General features: G+C 22.5%; 1 protein-coding gene across 2 annotated transcripts in view; it reads right to left on the reverse strand.

The window, feature by feature from the left end:
- The window catches only part of LOC129615159 (sugar transporter SWEET1-like), a 322,754-nt gene that overhangs the window by 205,601 nt on the left and 95,894 nt on the right, over nt 1-21,259 (reverse strand). For both annotated transcript variants that reach the window (XM_055530253.1, XM_055530254.1), the window contains exon 3: nt 10,188-10,257. The gene's annotated coding sequence lies outside the window, so the exon portion shown is untranslated. The remainder of the gene's footprint in view (nt 1-10,187; nt 10,258-21,259) is intronic.

The following is a 21,259-nucleotide window of genomic DNA, read 5'->3' on the forward strand; positions in this document are numbered from 1 at the left end:
AATTATATTGTTAATGTATAATGTACATAAAATCTTGTTAATGATTCCCAATATTGCAAATTAGGCCCATAAAACCTATCTGTGTTAATAGTCTTATATATGTTAATTTATTATAAATAAATATATCATGAAAATTACAGATGATGTCACCTTTCCATTCAGAAAGTTACTGTAAATTTGTCAACAAATTGCCAAATAACCCATCTTTGTTCTAGAGCATTATAAAATAATTGAGAGCCCCGTAAATTTTTAACATCATATTTTATAATACATTTTAAATCAGAAAATTTTTAAGTATGCGTATTAAGCTCCAATTTTCTTTTAATTTTAGTTTTCAATTAAATAAAATTTCATATTTATGTATCATCATGGAATTTTCAATGACATCACCATCAAACATCATGATGTTTAACAAGATCGTAATATATATATACATAAGTATGCATAATTTAAATTTACCAAAACATAACCAAAAGAAAAATTTTTTTTTCTTTCAAATAATTTTATTTTATTTTCAAAAAATTATTACTTTTCACCCAATTATTCACCCAATAACAACGACATACACATACATAAGTTCATAGACTACACATATATATTTATGTGTATATTCAATTACAGACTCATTACAATATAAATTATTTCTATCATGTTAAAACTTAAAGAAAAAAATCTATTTCAAAAATTATTTTATGTACATGTATAATAGTATGTGCATGTCAAAATACATAAATAGCTATTTACAGGATAATTTTTTATAAAAATATAAAAGAGGCGAACTTAACTCGAAAATAGTGTAATTGTAATTTGTATTAATTTCCAAGAATTAAATAAATTACAAATATCTTTCTTATCATAATTTAAATAAATCATTTAATTTAAGATTAGGTTTGAATATAGAAATATGTCAAAAATCAAAAAACAACTTCTTATCATTTTGATTTGGTAACAAGTTTTTTTCAAGGGAATCTATACTCTTCTTTACATTATCCAATTCGTTAGAATTTTTATTAATTAACCTTACGAGAATATCAGCTGCAGACTTTTAAAAAGTTAGGAGTTTCAAACGATAAATTTTATATTTTCATTTAAACAACACTCTACGTTGGCATTGCATAGCTATAGGAGCATATTTAAATGTTACATGTTTTCAATTTGTTTCATGTTCTCACAAAAACATTACCCTTTCTTACTTAATTTTTATACTTTATCAAAAAATCTCTTACAATCCCTGTGTAGGAGAATTTATTCAATTTTATAAAAAAAAAAACTTTAAAATCAGTTAAAAATTTTTAAAATATTTGACACATAAGAAGTTTTCAAAGTAGACGCTCTCGTTGAAGACAAAAAAAAAAAATTTTTTTTTCTCAATTTTCAAGTTTTCTCAAAATTAAAAGAAAAAAAAAAAGAGAAACAATTGAAAACCAAACTTACCAATAAAAAATTTTCTCTTTTGTCTTCAATTATTTTCGTTTTATATTTTTTTCGTATTTTATTTCTTAACTTTGTTTTCTTGTCTCTTTTACTACACCATATTATATAAAATACTCATGGGTATATATGACTGTCATTTGATAAATTTCTCACTACAATATTTTTCTACAACTTGAAATAAGTTAAACCTCAACAAAATACCCAAAAGAACAAAAATTACAAAAAAGGAAGAAAGAAAGAGATAAAAATATAAAATAATTCTTAAAATAATTATCATTTTGTTGGAAAGTTTTCACTTCTTAAGAAACAGAATAGCATGACGGTATCCTAATAAGACACAACATAAAAATAAAAATAATAAGAGAAAATATTATTTATTAAAGTATTGTAGAAATTTCTGTATATTGTTGGGGTATTGTAATAACAAGAATAAATTTTTATAAAAATAAAACTGGCGTCAAGAGTGTTTTTATTGTATTTTGACTTTTTAAAAAACGGAATATTGTTATAAAATATGGTAAGCTGTAAAGTAAAACGAGTACCATATACAGTTAAACAAAATGAAAAAAAAAAACAAATGCTCTTTGGGGTTATAATTTTATTTCATTGCCTGAATACATCAATAATCTTTATTATATAGCTAATCGAAGGACAAAAAAGAAAAATAAAAATAAAACAAAGAGGAAAATTTTGAAGATTATTTTTCCAGTTACTCTTTTATATTAAGTGCAGAAAGATAGAAAACAAAAGTGTGATAACCAATTTTGATAAGTGTTTTACCAATCAAAATTTGTACAATGCCGAACAATGAAAACTTGAATTTTTTATTTATTTTACAAATTAACTGCTTTGCTACAATGGTGATAAAAGTTGAATTTGGCAAAATGAACATTTGCAATATCTTGTGACCATTTTACTTGTTTTATTATTTTTACAATATCATACTTCGAATTATTGCTTTAATTAATAATGCATTCACTTCTTTTTCACAGAAAATAGGTACAAGTAGATAAAGAAAAGACGATGTACATTGAGATGCCAGGTGCTTTATATTAACAAAATTATTGCGTGCTACTAGTATGGTAATTATATTTTATTAGTTGTTGTATTTTTTGTACACTTTAATACCAAATAAATTTAAGAAAAATATTTTATGAATAATTTAAGTAGATTTACAATTCATGACCTTAGATTGCTCAGTGAAAATTCTTTACGATTCGAATGACTTTTTGAAATAATATTCAATTAGTTTTCAAAAGTGTTAAATAATCTATTCACGAAAAATTTTATTATAGTAAATATAAATTATTTTTTTTTAAATTTTGATGAAGAATACTGATCGATGATAGTGTAAATATCGCAACACATGCATTGTTATAGCGTAAATAAACAAGACAATCAAGAAAATATTCAGGGTTTTGACCATTATTTTGCGCACTAAATCGGTATTAATCTTTATAAAAGACACTCCTGCAGCTCTTGATTTAATGGAAAATTTGAAATAATTTCCATTACATGCTGAAATAGCAAATTTTCTAACAATTATTTTTTAAGAAATTGTCATACATTCTCGCAAAATATTTTATTTACATGATAAGTACAACCACAATCAAAAGTCTTTACACAACATTCCATATACCTTATGAAAAAAATGAATTATTATTTACGACTACATTAAAAATAAAAAGAAAATTTAAAGTTTTAAATAAAATTTTTAGTAAAAAAAAAAAACAAACAAAACCACAATATAAGAAATTTACGACTTAAAATAATTTTTTCCTTAATAAATAAAAGGAAATTCCGTATGTTCCCACAACATAAGTAAATTTTTTTAAAAGAAAAATAATGTGTGTACCTACATAATATATATTTTAAATTGTATCCACTCAAATTTCCGTCTCCGAAATGACAGTGTTATATTTTCATTATTTATATGTGCGTGTATGTAATAAATATATTAATATGGATAAATATTCTTTACACTTATATAAGTATATCCTTTACTTTTTACTCGAGTAAAGAATTATTTTACAAAAAAATTTTATGATAAGTAAAGGGGAAAAAATTCAAAAAATGACAATGTTATAATATGACAAAAGAACTGACTGTTTCTGCGAATTCGAATAACATTAAAGTCAATGAAAAGGCCGAAAACCATAATATTTTTGTTATATACAAGATTATCAGGTTGAATATTTTATATTTGGTTTTTTTTTCAATAAAATCTTTATACTCGCATTTTTCTTTATGCCACATGAATATTATGTAAAATATTTATTTTGAAGCTTTTATATGTGCACACATGTAACATAAAACTACACAATGAAACTTTGTTAAATAGGACCATACGTCGGAAATCAACTCGAAACAGATATAGTAAATGTAGCAATTCGAACAGTGTTGTAAATGTAAGATCTTGGATCATTTAAAAATTAAAAATATTGTCCTCATTAACCTTTAGTTGACTTTTAATAAAATGATTTAACCTTTAGCTATGATTTAATAAAATGAGAATGAATTAATTAAACTGTTGCGATCTTTTCAATACAATATACGAATTAGTTGCACATACACATACAAAAAGTTCAAGTTTAATGATCTTTTTTTATATAATTATTTCGAGTTAAGAAAATTTTTAATGCAAAATTACGTAAGAGAATTAAAACTAAAATTGAGAAAATTTCGTTTGAAGAGAATTTCATGTAATGGGACACTTCAGGATAAGAATGTTATTTTATATTATTCGAAAGCATTAATATTATTAAATTTTACTTACAAGAATACAAAAATAATTTCCAAAAAAAAAAATTACACAATTGGGTAAATATTTTTTACATACATACTTTTATGTAGTATGCCTAATCGTGCTTACACATTATATATGACAATATGGAAAAGAGACAAAAAATATCATTGAGAAAGAATTTTTGTTTTGTAAATATAAGTTCATACATACGTACATATATTTTATACGCATATATTTATGAAATATACATACATACATATATGCAAAATTAAAATAAATTCAAAGGTAATCCTTATCTTTTCTTGTGTGCTATATTTTCTATTGGAACCATTGTATAATGTTGAGCGCCTTGATTTTAAAACTCCGTATATATAAAAGAATTTTAATACGAAAAGAAAGTTTTGACTTCAACATAAATTAAATTACAAACATACGCATTATATCATAAGCTGACGATTGAAGGAAAATTAGTGTTGCTGAAGTGTTCGCGAAAAATGCATAAGCAAATAAATATTCGATTATTAAATTACCACTAACAAAAATTAAATTTTTTTGTGATAAATTAATTAAGGACAAAGCCCATTAAGTAAAAACGCTCATAAAATTATAAAAAAAGTCACATAATATCAGCTACCTTTCAATTCATTTGTAAAAGAGATTATTAAATTTTTAGTTCAAAACCTCTTCTGAGACCCTGTTCGTCAAATATTCGACTTTCTTAAAGTATTCAAATAGTTAAAATCAGAAATTTTCCTCAAAGAATTTGTTGTGGTTTTTAAATAATTTTTCTTCAATAGTACAGTCATTTTGCTATGCTCTATCCTTTACTTAAATACACACATAATGCAAACAATATTGTTTAACATCATACACATTTTTTATGCATACAAGTACATACTTATAATTTATTATAAAAAAGAAATTATAAATTAATAATGAAAGTAAAAAAAAATGAAATTTCAAAAATAAAATTTAAATACTCGAGAAAAAAGCATACAAAAAAATTTGTTATTAAAAAATTTCATGTAATTTAAAATTTCATGGAAAAAAAATTCTCATGATTCTTTGGTATTATTACTTTGTAAATTAGCTATATTATTATCCTTTATTTGAAATATTAAAGAGATTAGACAATAGACTTATGACATGTGTCATTAAAATAATCAAGTAACATTTTCAGCACAAATATTATTTTAAAATATTTATTCACAAAAGTTCCATACATTTTTATTAAGTAGATATAAGCTTAAAGTTGACATGGATTTTCGCCCAAATTTATGCAATTTTTTTTGTTTTTTAACCAATTTAAAAAATAGCATAAATAATAATCACTTCACAATATAACAATCTGGAACTTATGTAGCTTTACTGCAATAAGTAACATAAACGATTTGTTGTGTCCTAATCAATAGTTGTGTTCTGTAAATTAATTTATTCAAATGAATAATTACACTGTAGTATTCCTAAAATGTGCATTAAATGTGCGGTATGCTGAAATTATAAAATTTCTACAAAATTATCATATCAATTTCCTTCAATGGTTGAATGTATTATTTAGTGGAGAAATGCAATTCAAGCAATTTAATAATTTTCAATTTATTTTTGCATTTGAGTTAATATCAAGTAGCGAACAATGAATTTTCAAATGTGCTTAAAAATACTTTAAATTTTTCTAAAAATACGATTAAATTTCAGAACATTTCAGTAGTAAACTTTTGTGTACTATCAATAAGCGAACCAATAACTTGGTTACATGGAAACATGCACTTTTTACTTTTTTTTTCGTCATTTGACAGTATAGAATAGCTAGTTCGTATTTTATGCACGTAATATTGTAATAGGAAGTGAAATGTAAGTATACTATTGAACGAGAAAAAAAAAAGAATTCTTTCCGCAATCAAATTCAACGCAAAAGAAATAAAGAAATAAAAAATTGCCCAAAGTCATAAAAGGCGTCCCATTACTTGTATTTTTTGGTAAAATATACTATATTATGCCTAACTGACGTGTGTATTTAAAGACTGCCTAGTATAATATGTTAAGGTGCATTTTATGAATATAAAGTCTCATATGTATAAATATGTTTGTATGTACATATATGTTGAAGTAAACTTACAGTCAGATGTGTTTTTTCGGTTCAAAAACATACGATTAAAAACGGATAACTGAAAAAAGCCTATGGCAAAAAAAAGGGAACGGATAAATGATAACTCCCTTAGATTTTCTTAACTTTCTGGCTGTTTTAATTTTTATTTTTGTGTTTTTGAGGAATGAAAACTGTTGTTAAAAGTAAATGGGAAAAAAAAACAACAAAAAACAAAACACTTTTTTTTTATTTTTAATGAATTTCAAAAAAAAAAACAATGAAAAAAAAAGAAAACGTTTATGCAAAAATTTCCAATGTTACAAACTTTGAAATTTTAATTGCATTCTTGTTTCTCCCTTTCATTTCTTTTTTGTTTTTTGTTTTTTTTTTTTGTGTTTTACTCACAATATTAAAAATGTTTCAATATTCAAATGGAAATAAAATATCAAACATAATATAAATGTTTATGTAAATATGCATGAATATTTTTTCCATAGTAACAAAAGAGTAAAAAAAAATTTCTTCTTTTGCATTTTTAACATTTTGAATTTAAAATTTATTTAAAAAATAAGAGCATATAAAATAAAAATTTCATTGTATAAAAGTAAAAAACGCAATTATTTTCAAATATAAAACAAAAACAGAATTTTACAAAAAAAAAAAAAATAATTGAATATATTGAAAGTGTATTAAAAGAGAAAAATATTGAAAATAATTAAGAGAAAATTATATTCAACAGAGTAAGGATAAAGTAAAAGAGCGATTACAAAAGTAACACAACATTCAAATGTAGTTTAATCCGAACAATACTTATGTATTGAGAACGAATTAATTATTGAATGGCATCAATGTAACTTTTGATTCTCTCTACAATTAATTTAACAGTTCCTGTTCGAATTATTATTGTTATTATCACTATCTATTTTGCATGAATAATATTAATTTGCATTGCTTGTTTGAAAGTATTTTAATTCATTTTTCTTTACATTTTCTAATATACAAAAATGTTCTACATTTCGCGGTACATAACCTCAAAATAACCCAACAAGTAAGGTGATTAAATTATTATTGACTGGCTTATTGACATAAAATTTGAATTATTTATTGTAGTTGAACACAGTCCATTATTAAAATTTTTTTTTCAAATGTTTTCAAAACCTATACATACAAGCGTAAAATAAAACAGTGACAATAAATCCCGTTTGGAACTAAGTGTACTCTAATAACTAGAGTCATTATTGATGTTCCCATAAAAATACAAAATACTATTATACAATATGTTTCATAAAACTAAAATGTGTACCTTTATTACAACCAGAAATCATAAATAATCAAAGACTAAAATTTTAATTTTTTCAAGGATTCAATATTCAATTTAACATGATTCTTTGAAAATTTTGCTCGAAAGCATGCACATATTGATGTTAAAAATTAACTTATACTTTGTATATGTGTACTTTGTATAAAATACTACATTTGCTTTAGAGAAATTTAATTTTTACATGAATTGGCATACCACGTGTATTCTTAAAAAAAAAATTTATTTCGTATATATTGTAAAATTCACGTATAACTTTCAAAGAAAGAGTAATTTGATTTTGATTTCCTTATAATCCAAAAAAAAAAAAATTGCCATTACATAACAAATAAAGTGAAAAGTATTGTGTGCAAAATGTATGTTAAACGTATGTAGAGCATAATTGAGCTAACTAAGATATTCTTCTAAAAAATCAAAAATCAAATATATCAAAAAAATATATAGGTAAAATACAAATGTAACGTAACACTAACATGATGTATGTATATAAAAATGCGTTATGACAAACCTACTCTTTATGTAAGGCTACGCGTTTATTAAATACGTGTACATACGCAAAATTTAATTTTATGACACACGTTTATATATGCATAATTATATTATTTAGATTTTTTTCCCATTACATACATTTTATACCCATACAACAAAACTATTGAAATACATTCAGCTCATTAAAGTTTTTTGTTGAAATAGCTTTCAGTTTCTAAAGAAATGTGCAATATATTAAAATACAGCGTTCACAAGAAGCATACAGGGCCATTTATTAAAAAAGATAACCAGAATTTAAAAAGTGACTGCTTTTCAGTTCTCAAATTAGTTTTTGAACAGTCCGAATATTGGAAAATTCAAGGGTATAGTTTATAGGGTGTATCCAACTATGTATATTAAATAATAAGTAGTTTTATTTTCAGCTAACAAAATATTTTATGAATTTATTTATCCTACTTTACCATAGAAGAGAGAAAAACTACAAAACTAATCCTCTTTTTTCCTCCAGATTTTTTATAAAAATGCTACGTTATGCAAATCCGTTAAGATTTCGGCTTTAAAAAGCAAGAATCTCCACATTGCAATTTTCTCAATTTTTTTTTTTGCTTTTATAAATTCTACATCATTGCGTTTTGCATCTTTTTAAAATAAGTCAGTGCAGCTTCTATTCCCTTAATAGATGACTTAAAATTCTTATTATATAAAAATCCAAATAGTTGATCTATCTAGAATTATTCAACTATTACACAACTATATCTATATTCCACAAGATGACACACAGTTGCGTAGTTTGCACATATAGAAATATTTATCCGATTTTCTACAAATTTTCAGGAATTTTGTAAAAATTCTTCTGCATAAATGAGAGAATTTTTTGAAATTTGTGAAATTAGTTCGAAAATTTTAAAAGGATTAAATTTATAGAAACTAACGCAGCACCTGAAAAGTGAAACTACTTATTAAACATACTCTGTATATAACATCAAAATAAACTTTTACGTTATATGTGTAGGTACACAATATTAGTTTTCCTTTATACGCAATGTGGACGTGTGGTTTGATATGTTTTTTGCTTAAAAGGTAAGAAAAGGAAAACAAAGGAGCAAAAAATTAGTTTACATCAAAAATAAAGTTTCTCATGTTTTTTGTTTTTATTTTTTTTTTCTTTTCTTTTGTACACATACATTATGTATAAGATGATATTTTTGATCTTCTAAGGATTAAAGGGGGGGGGGGGGAGAAAAAAAAAAAGTTACTTATTTCTTCTTTTTGCACAATATGAAAAAAAAAACAAATTTTTCTTCTTCACTTTTTTCAAGGAATTGCCAAGGATTTTCTTCCATATATGCAAGGGATATCATATGTATTTGTTAAGGAAAGGTAAACGAGGATATGTCAAAAAGTATTCCTCATGTTTATTTTCTTTTTCTTCTTATTTCTTTTTTGATTTCTTGCTGTTTTTTGTTTATTGGTTACTTTTTTATCTTGCTTTGTTTTTTTTCCCTATACAATATTTTTAATTATTCACGTATTTTCAATAACCAAATCTTAAATTTTAAATTAAAAAAAAAAAAAACAGGATGAAAAAGAAAAAATATTAAGCACATTATGATGACGTAACGGAATAAAGTTTGTTTTTTGGTCTTTTCTTTTCGGTATTGACGTAAAACTGAGATAATGGAAAAAGTTTTTATACTTTGACACCACTACCACATTAATAATTTATTGTGTATACCGAAAGTTAATATAGAAGAATTTTTTTTGTATTGCGAATAACTTGATTTTCCACACAATTTTCTAATATTATAAAAAATTTAATAAACATTTTAAAAAAAATAAATAAAATTAATATTGAGATTGTCATTCTTTATTTTTCAGTTTTCATCTATTTCCGAAAAAAAAAAATTCATTAAAATACTTGTGAATTAATTAAGAGATTTCCTTTTTTACATAAATTTTAACCCATTCTTTTTGGATGATTGAAAATAATTCTAGTAATTGTGCATTAATTAACATTTTACTTAAGTATTAATAATTTTAAAGATAAAATTTTATAAAAATATGAAAAATGAATGAGTATGAAAAATGTAATCAAAAGCATATCCTTAAAATACCTGGTTATTTTAGTTAAGTTGAACCCATAATATAATTTTTATTTCCAAGTCAAGATTGATTAAGATATTTCTGTAAGAAAAATAAGAAAAAAAAGAAAATATTTATTAAAAAAATTTGAAAAAAACAATACAATTTTTTTATAAAATTTGCGAGCTACTACATACAGAGTTACCACAAAAAAATTGAAATTTAATTTAGTTGCACCTTATTTCACCAAAGTCCTTGTCTTCTGAGCTATTTGATATTGCCTTCTTTAAACAATATTCTTTCATCAATTTTTCAATGAATAAAAAGCTTTTCATATATAAGACTCATTTTTAAATACGAAAGAGTAAGGCGAAACAACAGGAATATAATAAAGGCTGAATATAAACAAAAAATTTACGAAAATATTATCGATCATACAGTTTACCTAAAAATATTGGAGTTTATCACAGAAAATCCGAAATGATGTGACTTAAGTTTGGCACCCTCATAAAATTGAATTTAATTATAGAATTATTCATTTCAAGAGATAGCAACTCTTTTCCTTTCTTTACAAATTGTATGTGTTTAAATTAAATTCATAAGAAAAAACTTTTCTAAATATTCCAAATAATGTGTACAAAATACACATAATTTGATACTTCAAATTTATTGGTATTGTTGCTGGGAAAATTTTATTCAGCTACACTTTTTCATATTGATTGAGTACAATGTAATTTAAAAAATTTTATACACTAGAAGTTAAAAATAGCTTTAATAATTTGAAAAACATTTTACAATTTAATACAACAAACTTCCGAAACCAAACAAAAATTAAAATTTTCCAAATTTTTTTAAGAATTATAATACCTACAAAATTTTTGAACATAATTTACTCAAAACTACTGTAATTCTGACTTGAGAAGGAGTTCATTTTTTACCACACCAAAATTCATGAATAACAAATAGAGAAAATATTCGCTCAACTGATTAACACTCAATTTTCGGACCTTTTAGAATGCATGTATCCATATAATATAATATCAATATTTTACTTTTTAATTAGATAAAATTTAATATTCTAAGGCAAAATGCATTTAAAAATTTTAACTTAATTAAAAATATCATTTGAAGTTCAACATTATGATACCAACAATAAAAATTTCCAACCCCATTTTCAAAAGATATAGGTTAATTTTCTAAATTGAAATTATATAAAAAAGTTCTTAATATAAAATTAAAATTATAAGTACCTATAGCTTAACAACTTGCATTAAAAATTGTTTTTCTCTTTATTTTTTATTCTCTTTCTTTTAAGAGCAAATAACTTTCTTTTAACAGAAAATAGATGAGAAAAACAATTATACAAAAAAAAAAAAACACAACTATTTAAATCAGTATAAATCTATAGGGATCACCTCATTTTACTATAAGAGAAAATAAAAAAAAAAACAATAAGAGAAAAAATATGAGAATAAAATAACAAAAAAAAAAAATTTTCATTATACCAAGGAGTATACAAGAGTAACAATCATGTTACATCGCTTAACTTTAACCTTCTTTTATGTATGAGTTTGTATGTGTATGACTTAAATGTGTATGAGTTTGTTTGAATGATTATGTATGAATAAGCAGGTGTATATTGTGTTACCATTATACTGTAATTAGATATTATTTTTTTTTTCTTTACATTTTCTCGTTTTGTTTTTTTTTTTTCTTCATTTTATTTATAATATAAAACAATTTCTATATTATTATGTAAGTAGTTACTGCATAATGGTAAAAGAAAACCCAGCCATCCTTTATAGTATAAATTTACAAAAAAAAAAAAAAAAAAAACAAAAAAAATAAAGTAAAAATAAAATGTTGTTTGATTTTTCTCTCTGTTCTGTGAAATTACTCTTATTGTTATTAAAGAGTCATGATAAAAGAAAGAAAATTAACAAGAAAATACAAAATGAAAACAAAATGAAAAAAATAAAATAAAAATGAAATCTGAATTCTGAATAGAAGATAAAATATAAGAACCAAAAGAAGAGAAAGTGTAAAACAAGTCAAGTTTTTTTGCATGTCATTACCTATTAAATGGTTTTCTTATGCAAAATTTGTTCACAAGTAATTTAAGTTTTCTTAAAAGTTTTTTTTTTTTTTTTTAATTTTTTCTGTTTTTCTGTTGGTTTTTTTTTATTATTATTTTCTATCTCAGTTCTTATATTTTTTGACTTATTTCTTGACGTATTTCTTTTATTTATTTCTTTATTTTTTTTGCTGTTGTTGTTTTTTTTTATTATTTTCATTATTATTTTATTTTGTTTATATATTCAAGTCACGGATTTTCTATTGTTGTTCAAATTTGTTAAGAACTTTAAAAACTTTCTAAACGGTATGGTCCCAATGAAGACAAAAAAAAAAATAAAAAATTAAACAACAAAAAAGAAAAACAACAATAAAAAGAAAAGAGTGATAAAAAGAGAAATAAAAAACAAAAATAAAAAATTTTTCAAATTAAATTTAAAATTAGAACTCTTATACTTACTGCCTATATAATATTATAGAACAAAACAAAAATGAAACAAAAACAATAAAAGAGAATACAAAAACAGAAAAAAAAGGGTAATGTAAAACGAACAAAGTATGAAAGAAGATAGAAAAAGAAAGATATACTTTTTTTATAATTTATATCATATTTCAATATACAAGTAGAGTAGGTAGGACCTACATTGGTTTATTTAATTTTTTGTATATGAATTATGATTGTATAAAATTATAATTACTGTTATACTAAATGTATATAATGTTATAATATAATTATAACTGTACGCTATAATTCTTTTAATTAAATTTCAGTGGATATTACTAGGTATATAATTCCTTCTTTTATTTCTATATAGTACTTCATTATTTCTATACTATATTAGATTTTCAAGTAAATTATAAAAAAAAAAACAGTATAACGCAATTAAAAGAAATCTAATGTAAAGAGAAATTTTTCGTCCTCACAACATGAGACTTTTTTTCGAGTAATGAACCAAGTCCTTTAGGACCTTCTCAAGTCGACCCGTAAGATTTTTTATAATTCCCATCATACGAAAGAAATAAACTAAGCCTCTCTAAGAAACATAGTTTTATTATGTAAACATAAAGATTTTCCAGAAAATAATGTTTTCAAATACAGTGAAATTATATAGCGAACCTAATAGGCAATATCAAACATCTCTTTTTTTTGAAAAAAATTTTCAGAAAAACATTTTAGAAATATTTATGTAGAGTTTCTTAAAACTGTTATAATTCGTGTTACAAATTTACATTTTCAACACTAAATTAACAACAAATTAAGAAAAAATTTCTTTTAAGCGAGATTATACTGTAGCCATGCTCATATAAAATATAAAATTGCTATTATTGTGTGTAGTATACTACCATCAATATAGTATTTTATTTATGTAAGCACTTATGTATAAAAATTTACACAATAATATAATTAATTATAAATTTGAAGTTTTACAATTTTTTTTTATTTGTGTTGTTTCTGTTCTTTATTTAATTTGGTTATTATTTCAAATACAATACAATAATTTATTATATTTAACTTCAATTAAAAAATATAACAAAAGAAAAGAAAAAAGAGACGAAGAAGAAAATAATTTTTTATTTCTTAAAGAGAGTAAAAAATTGATTTGATTAAAGTTGAGAGAAAATTCCTTAAGCTATTATTTTAATAAAATAAAAAACAAGAGAAGAAACGGTATTTCCCGAATAATTTTGGGGTTTTAAGTCAACATGCAATATTATAATTTATATTCTAGTATTACACATTATTAAAGCGAAAAATTAATATAGGTGTATTTCTTAAATTAATAATTTTCATGTTATAAATTAAGTTTAAAATAATTTCAGTGTAAATTTTGCTCTTTTTGTGAGATGAAAACTCTTAATATAATTAGTTCTGCAATTTATTATAAAAAGTCGCTAATTTATAATAAAAGTCCCTAATCTGACGAATTTTAATTGTCATCTTGAATAGCTCTTGTCAACTTTTAAGACATGAACTTTAAAATTTCGTGTACAGTTTTGATTATTACTTGACAATTAGTTACAGTGGTTTTATTGTCATATAATATTGCGTTTGAAAATTTTGAATAGAAAGATTGTTAATATGTTATGATCTGTTTGTTGTTGCAATTTGTTATAATCTGTTACAATGCTAGAATTTCAGAAACTGTTGTTGTAATATTGAAAATAATACTAAAGCTTTTGTTAAGTTTTAAAATTTATTAATTCCTTAGTTTAGTTCTTTGTGTATAACAGTTTATTTTGGTAATGGATATAGTTTAATCACTTCAACACAATTTGTTAATATATTCAATCGGTAATTATTAGTAAAAAAAATTTGCTAACAAAATCTTTAATTGCATACTTTAAGAAGTTTTGTAAAATTTACTTTTTTACATTATTTATTGTACACAATAAATAATGAAACAAGATGGTCCTTAAACAAAATTTCTTAAATTCCTTAATAATATTATTTTCAAATAATAATGTTATGTATGTTTAAATACATATACTTAGATATAGTGCGACAATATATAAATTAGTATAAATTGTAATTAACACATAATATGGGTTCAATTAAGACTTAATATGAAGGTAAACACATTCATACAGCCATATGATATGAAATTTGAACTATGGCATACCTTAATCCATATACAAAATGTAAGTAAAATGAAAAAATAAATAATTTAATATCGTGAATTTTTGCAATAATATTTTACATGATTATTTTATCTCCTCATTACTATGTGTTTATGTATATAATTCACATGTTATTATATATTTTTTTATAAAATTAATCAACTCAATTAATATTGCATAATTACATAATAAATTTTAATGAAACTTAATTAATATTGGCTAAGAAACATAAGTACCTCTATTTATTTATTAATATATATATATATATATATATATATATTAAGCATATATACAAATATTTTGGTGTTTAACACATCCTCATTCATAAAATATTCAATTATTTTAAAACTTTACTTACATATTTAATACTTAATTAAATTTATTAATTAATATTTAATTTATATTCCAGCGGTGGTTAAGTCTTTTAACAAGCTATAATAAATTTTGTTATTTTAATGTCATTGAAATATTATTTACAATGTTATATATATACATATATATATGTATTTGGATATTAAATTTTTAAATAATAAATTTGTTAAATTACTCAAGAAATTTAATATTTTCAAAATTTATTGAACATGAAATTCTAGCAAAATTTCGGGAATAACAACAGATCATGTTTATAAACATTTTAAGCAGACAAGGAAAAAAAGTGGTCTTAAGAAGTATATACGTACCCTACTATCCACTAATTTTGAATTGAGTATAATGAAATTTGCATTTTCAATACATTTATTTGTTTTTTTGTCTTTAATATACGCTTAGTTACGAAAATTCTGTTATTTTTTGTCTTATCGTACAATATAGTACTTAAAATTAGATTCGAAATTAAATAACATATCTTAATTTAAGACACAAAACCCAATTGACCTTAGTATAATGTCCGAAATAATGTTAAATGAATTCTACATTTCCCTTAACAGAAGCCCATAAATTTTCCATAGATTAATGAAGAAATGCGAATAAATTTAACAATTTTTTAATAATTTCGTTTTAATAACAGAAAAATATTCTATAACTCGCCGTAAGTCTGGCACACAAAATACCTTTTGCATTCAATTGTATGAACAATAAAATTATCAATATTTTATATAAAACAGGCCCCTTACTCTAGGATCTCTAATAATCTGAATAAAATTTTGAAATTTTGATTTTTAATAAAAATTTAATTAAATATAAATTTTAAATGGATGGCTAATTTAAATTTTCTGTAACTAATTTGTTTATGTAGATGCAGGATTACATGCATTTGTACATTTTTGTATTTTCCCACTTGAATTTTTTTCCATTTTTTTCTTTTGCCCCTTTGTCTTTTATATTTGCTCCTTTTAATATGGCCCATATTTCTTTTATATATACACTTTATTTATTTATTTACATTTGTTATATGCATTGTTTTTTTTTTTTTTGGAAAAACAAGCGCTAATTACCCGCACAATAACGGTTATGTTTTTGTTTTTTTTTCTTTTAAATCCTTTTAACCGTTTCCTTTTTTTCCTGTCTTTCTTTTTTTACTCCTTTTTCTCTTTCTTTTTTGTTTCTTTTCAAAAATAATCTTCTTATAATTTTCAACCAACGGTCATTAGAAAAAATAACAAAAAAAAAAATGAAAACAAAGAAAAAATAGAACTGAAAATTTTCTTATTCTTAATTTTTGAGTAGAGCGTATAATAAGGTAAAAAACGAACTAAACAACAACAACAACGAGAACAACAAAAAATAGAATTATAAATGAAAAGATTTTAAAATTATTTTACAGAATAGAAAATGATAACGGCGTCAACGGTTGCGGCTATAACGGCGTCCCCAAAAATGATGACGGCTCTTTGTATATAGGGCTAAACTTTATCATCGTTTATAATGAAATGTAAATTAAATTTTTTTTTAATTGTGTATGGAATTTTACAAATTCCAAAACAAAAAAAATTAAAAAATATAAAGTAGAAAAAAAGAAAAGAAAAAGTACGGGATATTTTTTCGCCTAAATTGATGTTCACTCTATATGCGTACAAAATAAAATTAAAAAAAAATGTATAGGAAAAAAAAGGGTTAAAAATTATTTTTGTGTGTCATTAGCAGGATAAATAAAAATCTCATTAAAAATAGGATCTTCCACTGCTTTAGCAAAGTTTTCGTTTTCAGTTTTTTTTTTGCAAAATACAAAAGACAAGGAAAAAAAATGTTTGTGCGTTTTTTTTTTTGTTCATTTTTACTGCTTCTTTGCTTTTAATTTCATTGTTTTTCAAAAAAAAAACAAAAAAGAAGAAGAAAACAAACAGAAAATGCGAAAAAAAAATTTCTTAAGCAAACGAATTTTTTTTTTCTTGTTTTTCTTTTATAGAAAAGCATAGAGGCAAAAAAAAGAAAAAAGAGTTTTTCATTGATATTTTTTACATTTTTTTTTTTTTGTTGCTGTTTCTCGTATATGTGCTTGTGCAATGTAAAACAATTTTTTTTTTATTTTTCTTACTTTTTTTTATATTTAAATTTTGTTTTTACTATTTTTCTTTTTATTATTTTCGGTTCGGTTCGGCCTTTTTTATGCTCCATGCCATAAGTTTTAATTCTACAATATGTATGTGTATATGTATATATATATATAGAAAATATTGTGGTGTGTGATCTGTTTTAAGATTCAAAAGCTTTCAAATCTTTTGTTGTTGAATCTTTTTAACATAAATTACAAAAAATTTTCCATTTTTTTATTTTTACTGTTGTTTTTGTTTTTCTCTCTGTATTTTTAGATATTTTTTTTTTTTTCTGTTGAACAGTGAAATAACAGTTAAGCTGTGGGGTTCAATTTCCTGTTTTCGTATATGAATTTCATCATTTTTTTTTCTTCCTTTTCTTTTTTTTTACTTTTAATTTAAATAATTCTAGTAGAAAATCCATTATAACAACATATCTTCGTTATATCAAGGGAAATCAAAGTTTTTTTTTTCCATTTTTCATTTTTTTTTCTTTTCACTGCTTTTCTTTTAAATATGGTTTTCTTTTTTAAAACTTTGAGACAATTTTAAATGTTTTGTTTTTTCTCTGTTGCGTTTTTCTATTATTATTTATTTAAATGTACATATATAATATGTTTGTATATTATACAAAGGGTAAATGTGAAGAAAAACACATGGGAAAAGTCGATTAATACTGACAAAAAAAAATTGAAATATATAAAAAAAGAAAGTTTTAATTAGAAGCTAATCCAAATGTATTACAGACATTTACGCAGGACGTAGTTTTCCCTACAGCATTTACAATTAGATTTATTTAAGATCTTAAAATTTGTTATCGCATTTTAAATTCGTATTAAATTAAAGTTTTTGAAGATTCTTTAGAAATTCATGAAGAAAATCGTATTCCACTATATAGAGTGTGTGTTAAAGGGCCTTAAAATTTGATAAAACATAATATTATTATGAAAATTCAGTTAACTTTATTCACAATCCAGGACATTGGTAATAAAGTGGTTTAACATACGAAACTATAACATTATTTATTTTAACAAAATAAACAAAACTTATAATATCTTTACTGAACAAAAAAAATTCTGCTGTCAGCCAAATTTTTTCTATATGTGATTAAAGATCGCACTTGATTCGAAAGGCAGGAAAAAGCATTAAAAGATTATAAAACTTTTTAATATTTTATTGCATCATGTGCCATTTATATTACAATTATTTCAATCTTATTTATATTCACTTAGTATGAAGTTCCGATAATCAAGTTTTCTTTTACCTTTTTCTAACACAAAAATCTATTAAATTACAAAATATTTAGCATATATGTGATCAAAATTTGATTTAATTCCAGAAAAACCAAGAAATTAAAATATCTTTTCCTGATTAAACTTTAAATATTTTCCAAAATAATAATATTAATTTGTGAAAATGAATTAAAAATTACCTACAATTTTATGCAAAGGTTTTAAATTTATAAATTTCATTGATAATTAAAAGAAAAACTTTACGTTATCCTGAGTATTTTTCGTCCCAATTTAAAATTTCATATTTCAATTCCGTATTATTCAATTTCATTATTTTAATTAAGAAAAACTTTTATTGCAAATCATTTACAAATAATTTTAATTAAAACTTATTGAGTGTTCATATTAAATTACAATTTTTTTCTTTCTACAATGAATTTTTACAATTTAGCAAAATTTTTTTTCGGAATTAATCTTAATACAATTTAATAGACGATAAAAGGACAAAGAAAAGAAAAAAGGAACAACAAAAGATTAAATCTAAAATAAAATTTTAATTTAAATTTTCAATACGCGATTTCAATACAAAAGAAAAGAAAACAATAAAAATTAAATAATTTTCATTAACAATAATTAAAAGTAAATAATTATTAAAAAAAGACAACTAGTATATTCTATATTTAGTATTAAGGAAAATTGTGAGAAAATAAAAATTTCAATCTCAATTTCTGCATGGTCTTCTATTTCAAAAGAGCGAAAATAATTAAATTAGCGAAAACTTGTTTTATACTTAAACGTAATTTGAATAATCTTTGTTTTCTTCACTTTCTCTGCGTCCTCCTCTCTTTGAATAATATCAAAAAAAAAAAAAGAAAAATGCCGATCGTAAAACGGTAAACTTTTTATCTTTTCTCTCTTATTTTTTCGTTTTTATTTTTGAATTTTTCTCAGAATAATCTTAACGATTGCTAGGCTATATTACTTTGGTTAATTTTTTTTTTGTGCTTTTTAATACTAGATGCGATTTTCACCATATTTTATACACTTTTATATAATTTTCTAATTTTTTTTTGTAAACTTTTTCTAAAGCTGCTTAAGTCAGCTAACCTAAACCTTTTTTCCCGTTTTCTCATATTTTTTTTTTTGTTTTATAATTTTGTTATTATTTTGTTTCTTAATATTTTGTGCCGACAGTAAATAGCAATGAAAAAAAATAACAAATAAGCAAAGAGAACAAAAAAAAAAAATAAAGAAATGAAATCCGCATAAAATTTTTCTAAGCTTATAGGAGAAAAAAAGCAAAAAAAAAAAAAAAAAATAGCTACATGAGAAAAAATTTTATAATATTTCGAAAGTTTTTGTTTTTTAATATCGAATAAAAAAAAAAAAATTTTTTTTTGAACTCATTTTGTCGGTAATTTGAACTTTTAAAACTGTATACGAAAAGAGAACGGAAGAAAATAATTTTTTTTAAATATGTATATTTATATGTAGAGTATTCACATATATGCACACACATACACATTGTAATATGTGTGAAGAAAAATTTTTATATACAATGGACAAAATTAAATATTTTGTTTTTCTTCTCTTTTCTCGCTGTTCTTTTGGTAGAATATTTTTGTTTTGTTTTTTTTTTTAAAGTTTCTCTTCATTAGAATGAACTCTGGCACATATTTAATATTATTTGTGTATATGTTTACAGTTATGTGTATAAAATGATTTCTGCTTATATTAATTTTGCTTTGGTATTTGACCCAAATTTTGTCATAGTCTTAATATGATTTTTTTATGTTTTTTTTTTTGCTACTTTATTAAATTATTTTTAATTCGATAATGAAATTTTTACCGTAATATACAATAATAAGAAATAAAACAATTAAAAATTTTCTTTAATTTTTAAACTTTTAAAAAAGTTTTTTTTAATTATTATAATTTTTTTTTAATTGAAAAAGTAAAAAGTACAGTAGCTATTACTGTAAATAGCATTGCAAGTAATAAAAACTACTAGGAATCAATACTGTAACTAAATCGAATAAAATTAATTTAATTTTGAATATTTAAAAAAAAATTGCATATCATCAGGCGAAATTCATTAAAATTTTCTCTAATTGACTAGTAAATAAATACTTAGATCTTTTGAAGTAAATTTCTAAACAAATTAAGGTAAACCGGATTTAATTATAATGGCAATTTTATTGAAATCTTGAATTTATTTTATTCAATGCTCTTAAGCAAGAAGGGAGATATGAAACTACAATCTGCAATAAATTAATATAGCTACGTAATATAAACTGAAAATTTAAATAGCTTAATAGGAAAATTAGTCACTCTCATAATTTTCGGACTTAAAAACAATATTTTTTTTTCAATTTTTTAGAAACATTTGTTGATAAGAAATACGGCAACATTAATAACGAGGACACTCTTAATACAGGAAAGTGGAAAAAAGTTTACATATGTATAATAATTATAATATGGAAATCGCAGTTGATAGATATCAATCTTCTTCAGTCCTACAGTGTAAGAATTGAATCAATTTATTTTAAAATTTTAATGTCGTTAGATTGAATATATTCCATCTTTTATCTAAAAATCTAATAAATTTTTTAATTAAATTATGTAACACAATAAAATCGTCTCAACTGGTTCATTCGAATGACAAATTCTTAATCACTATGACCTAGTACAGTTTGAATTAAAGGACAT

This window comes from Condylostylus longicornis, unplaced genomic scaffold (assembly GCF_029603195.1).
Source record: "Condylostylus longicornis isolate FDR11 unplaced genomic scaffold, ASM2960319v2 ptg000135l, whole genome shotgun sequence".
NCBI classification, from domain to species: Eukaryota; Metazoa; Arthropoda; class Insecta; order Diptera; family Dolichopodidae; genus Condylostylus; species Condylostylus longicornis.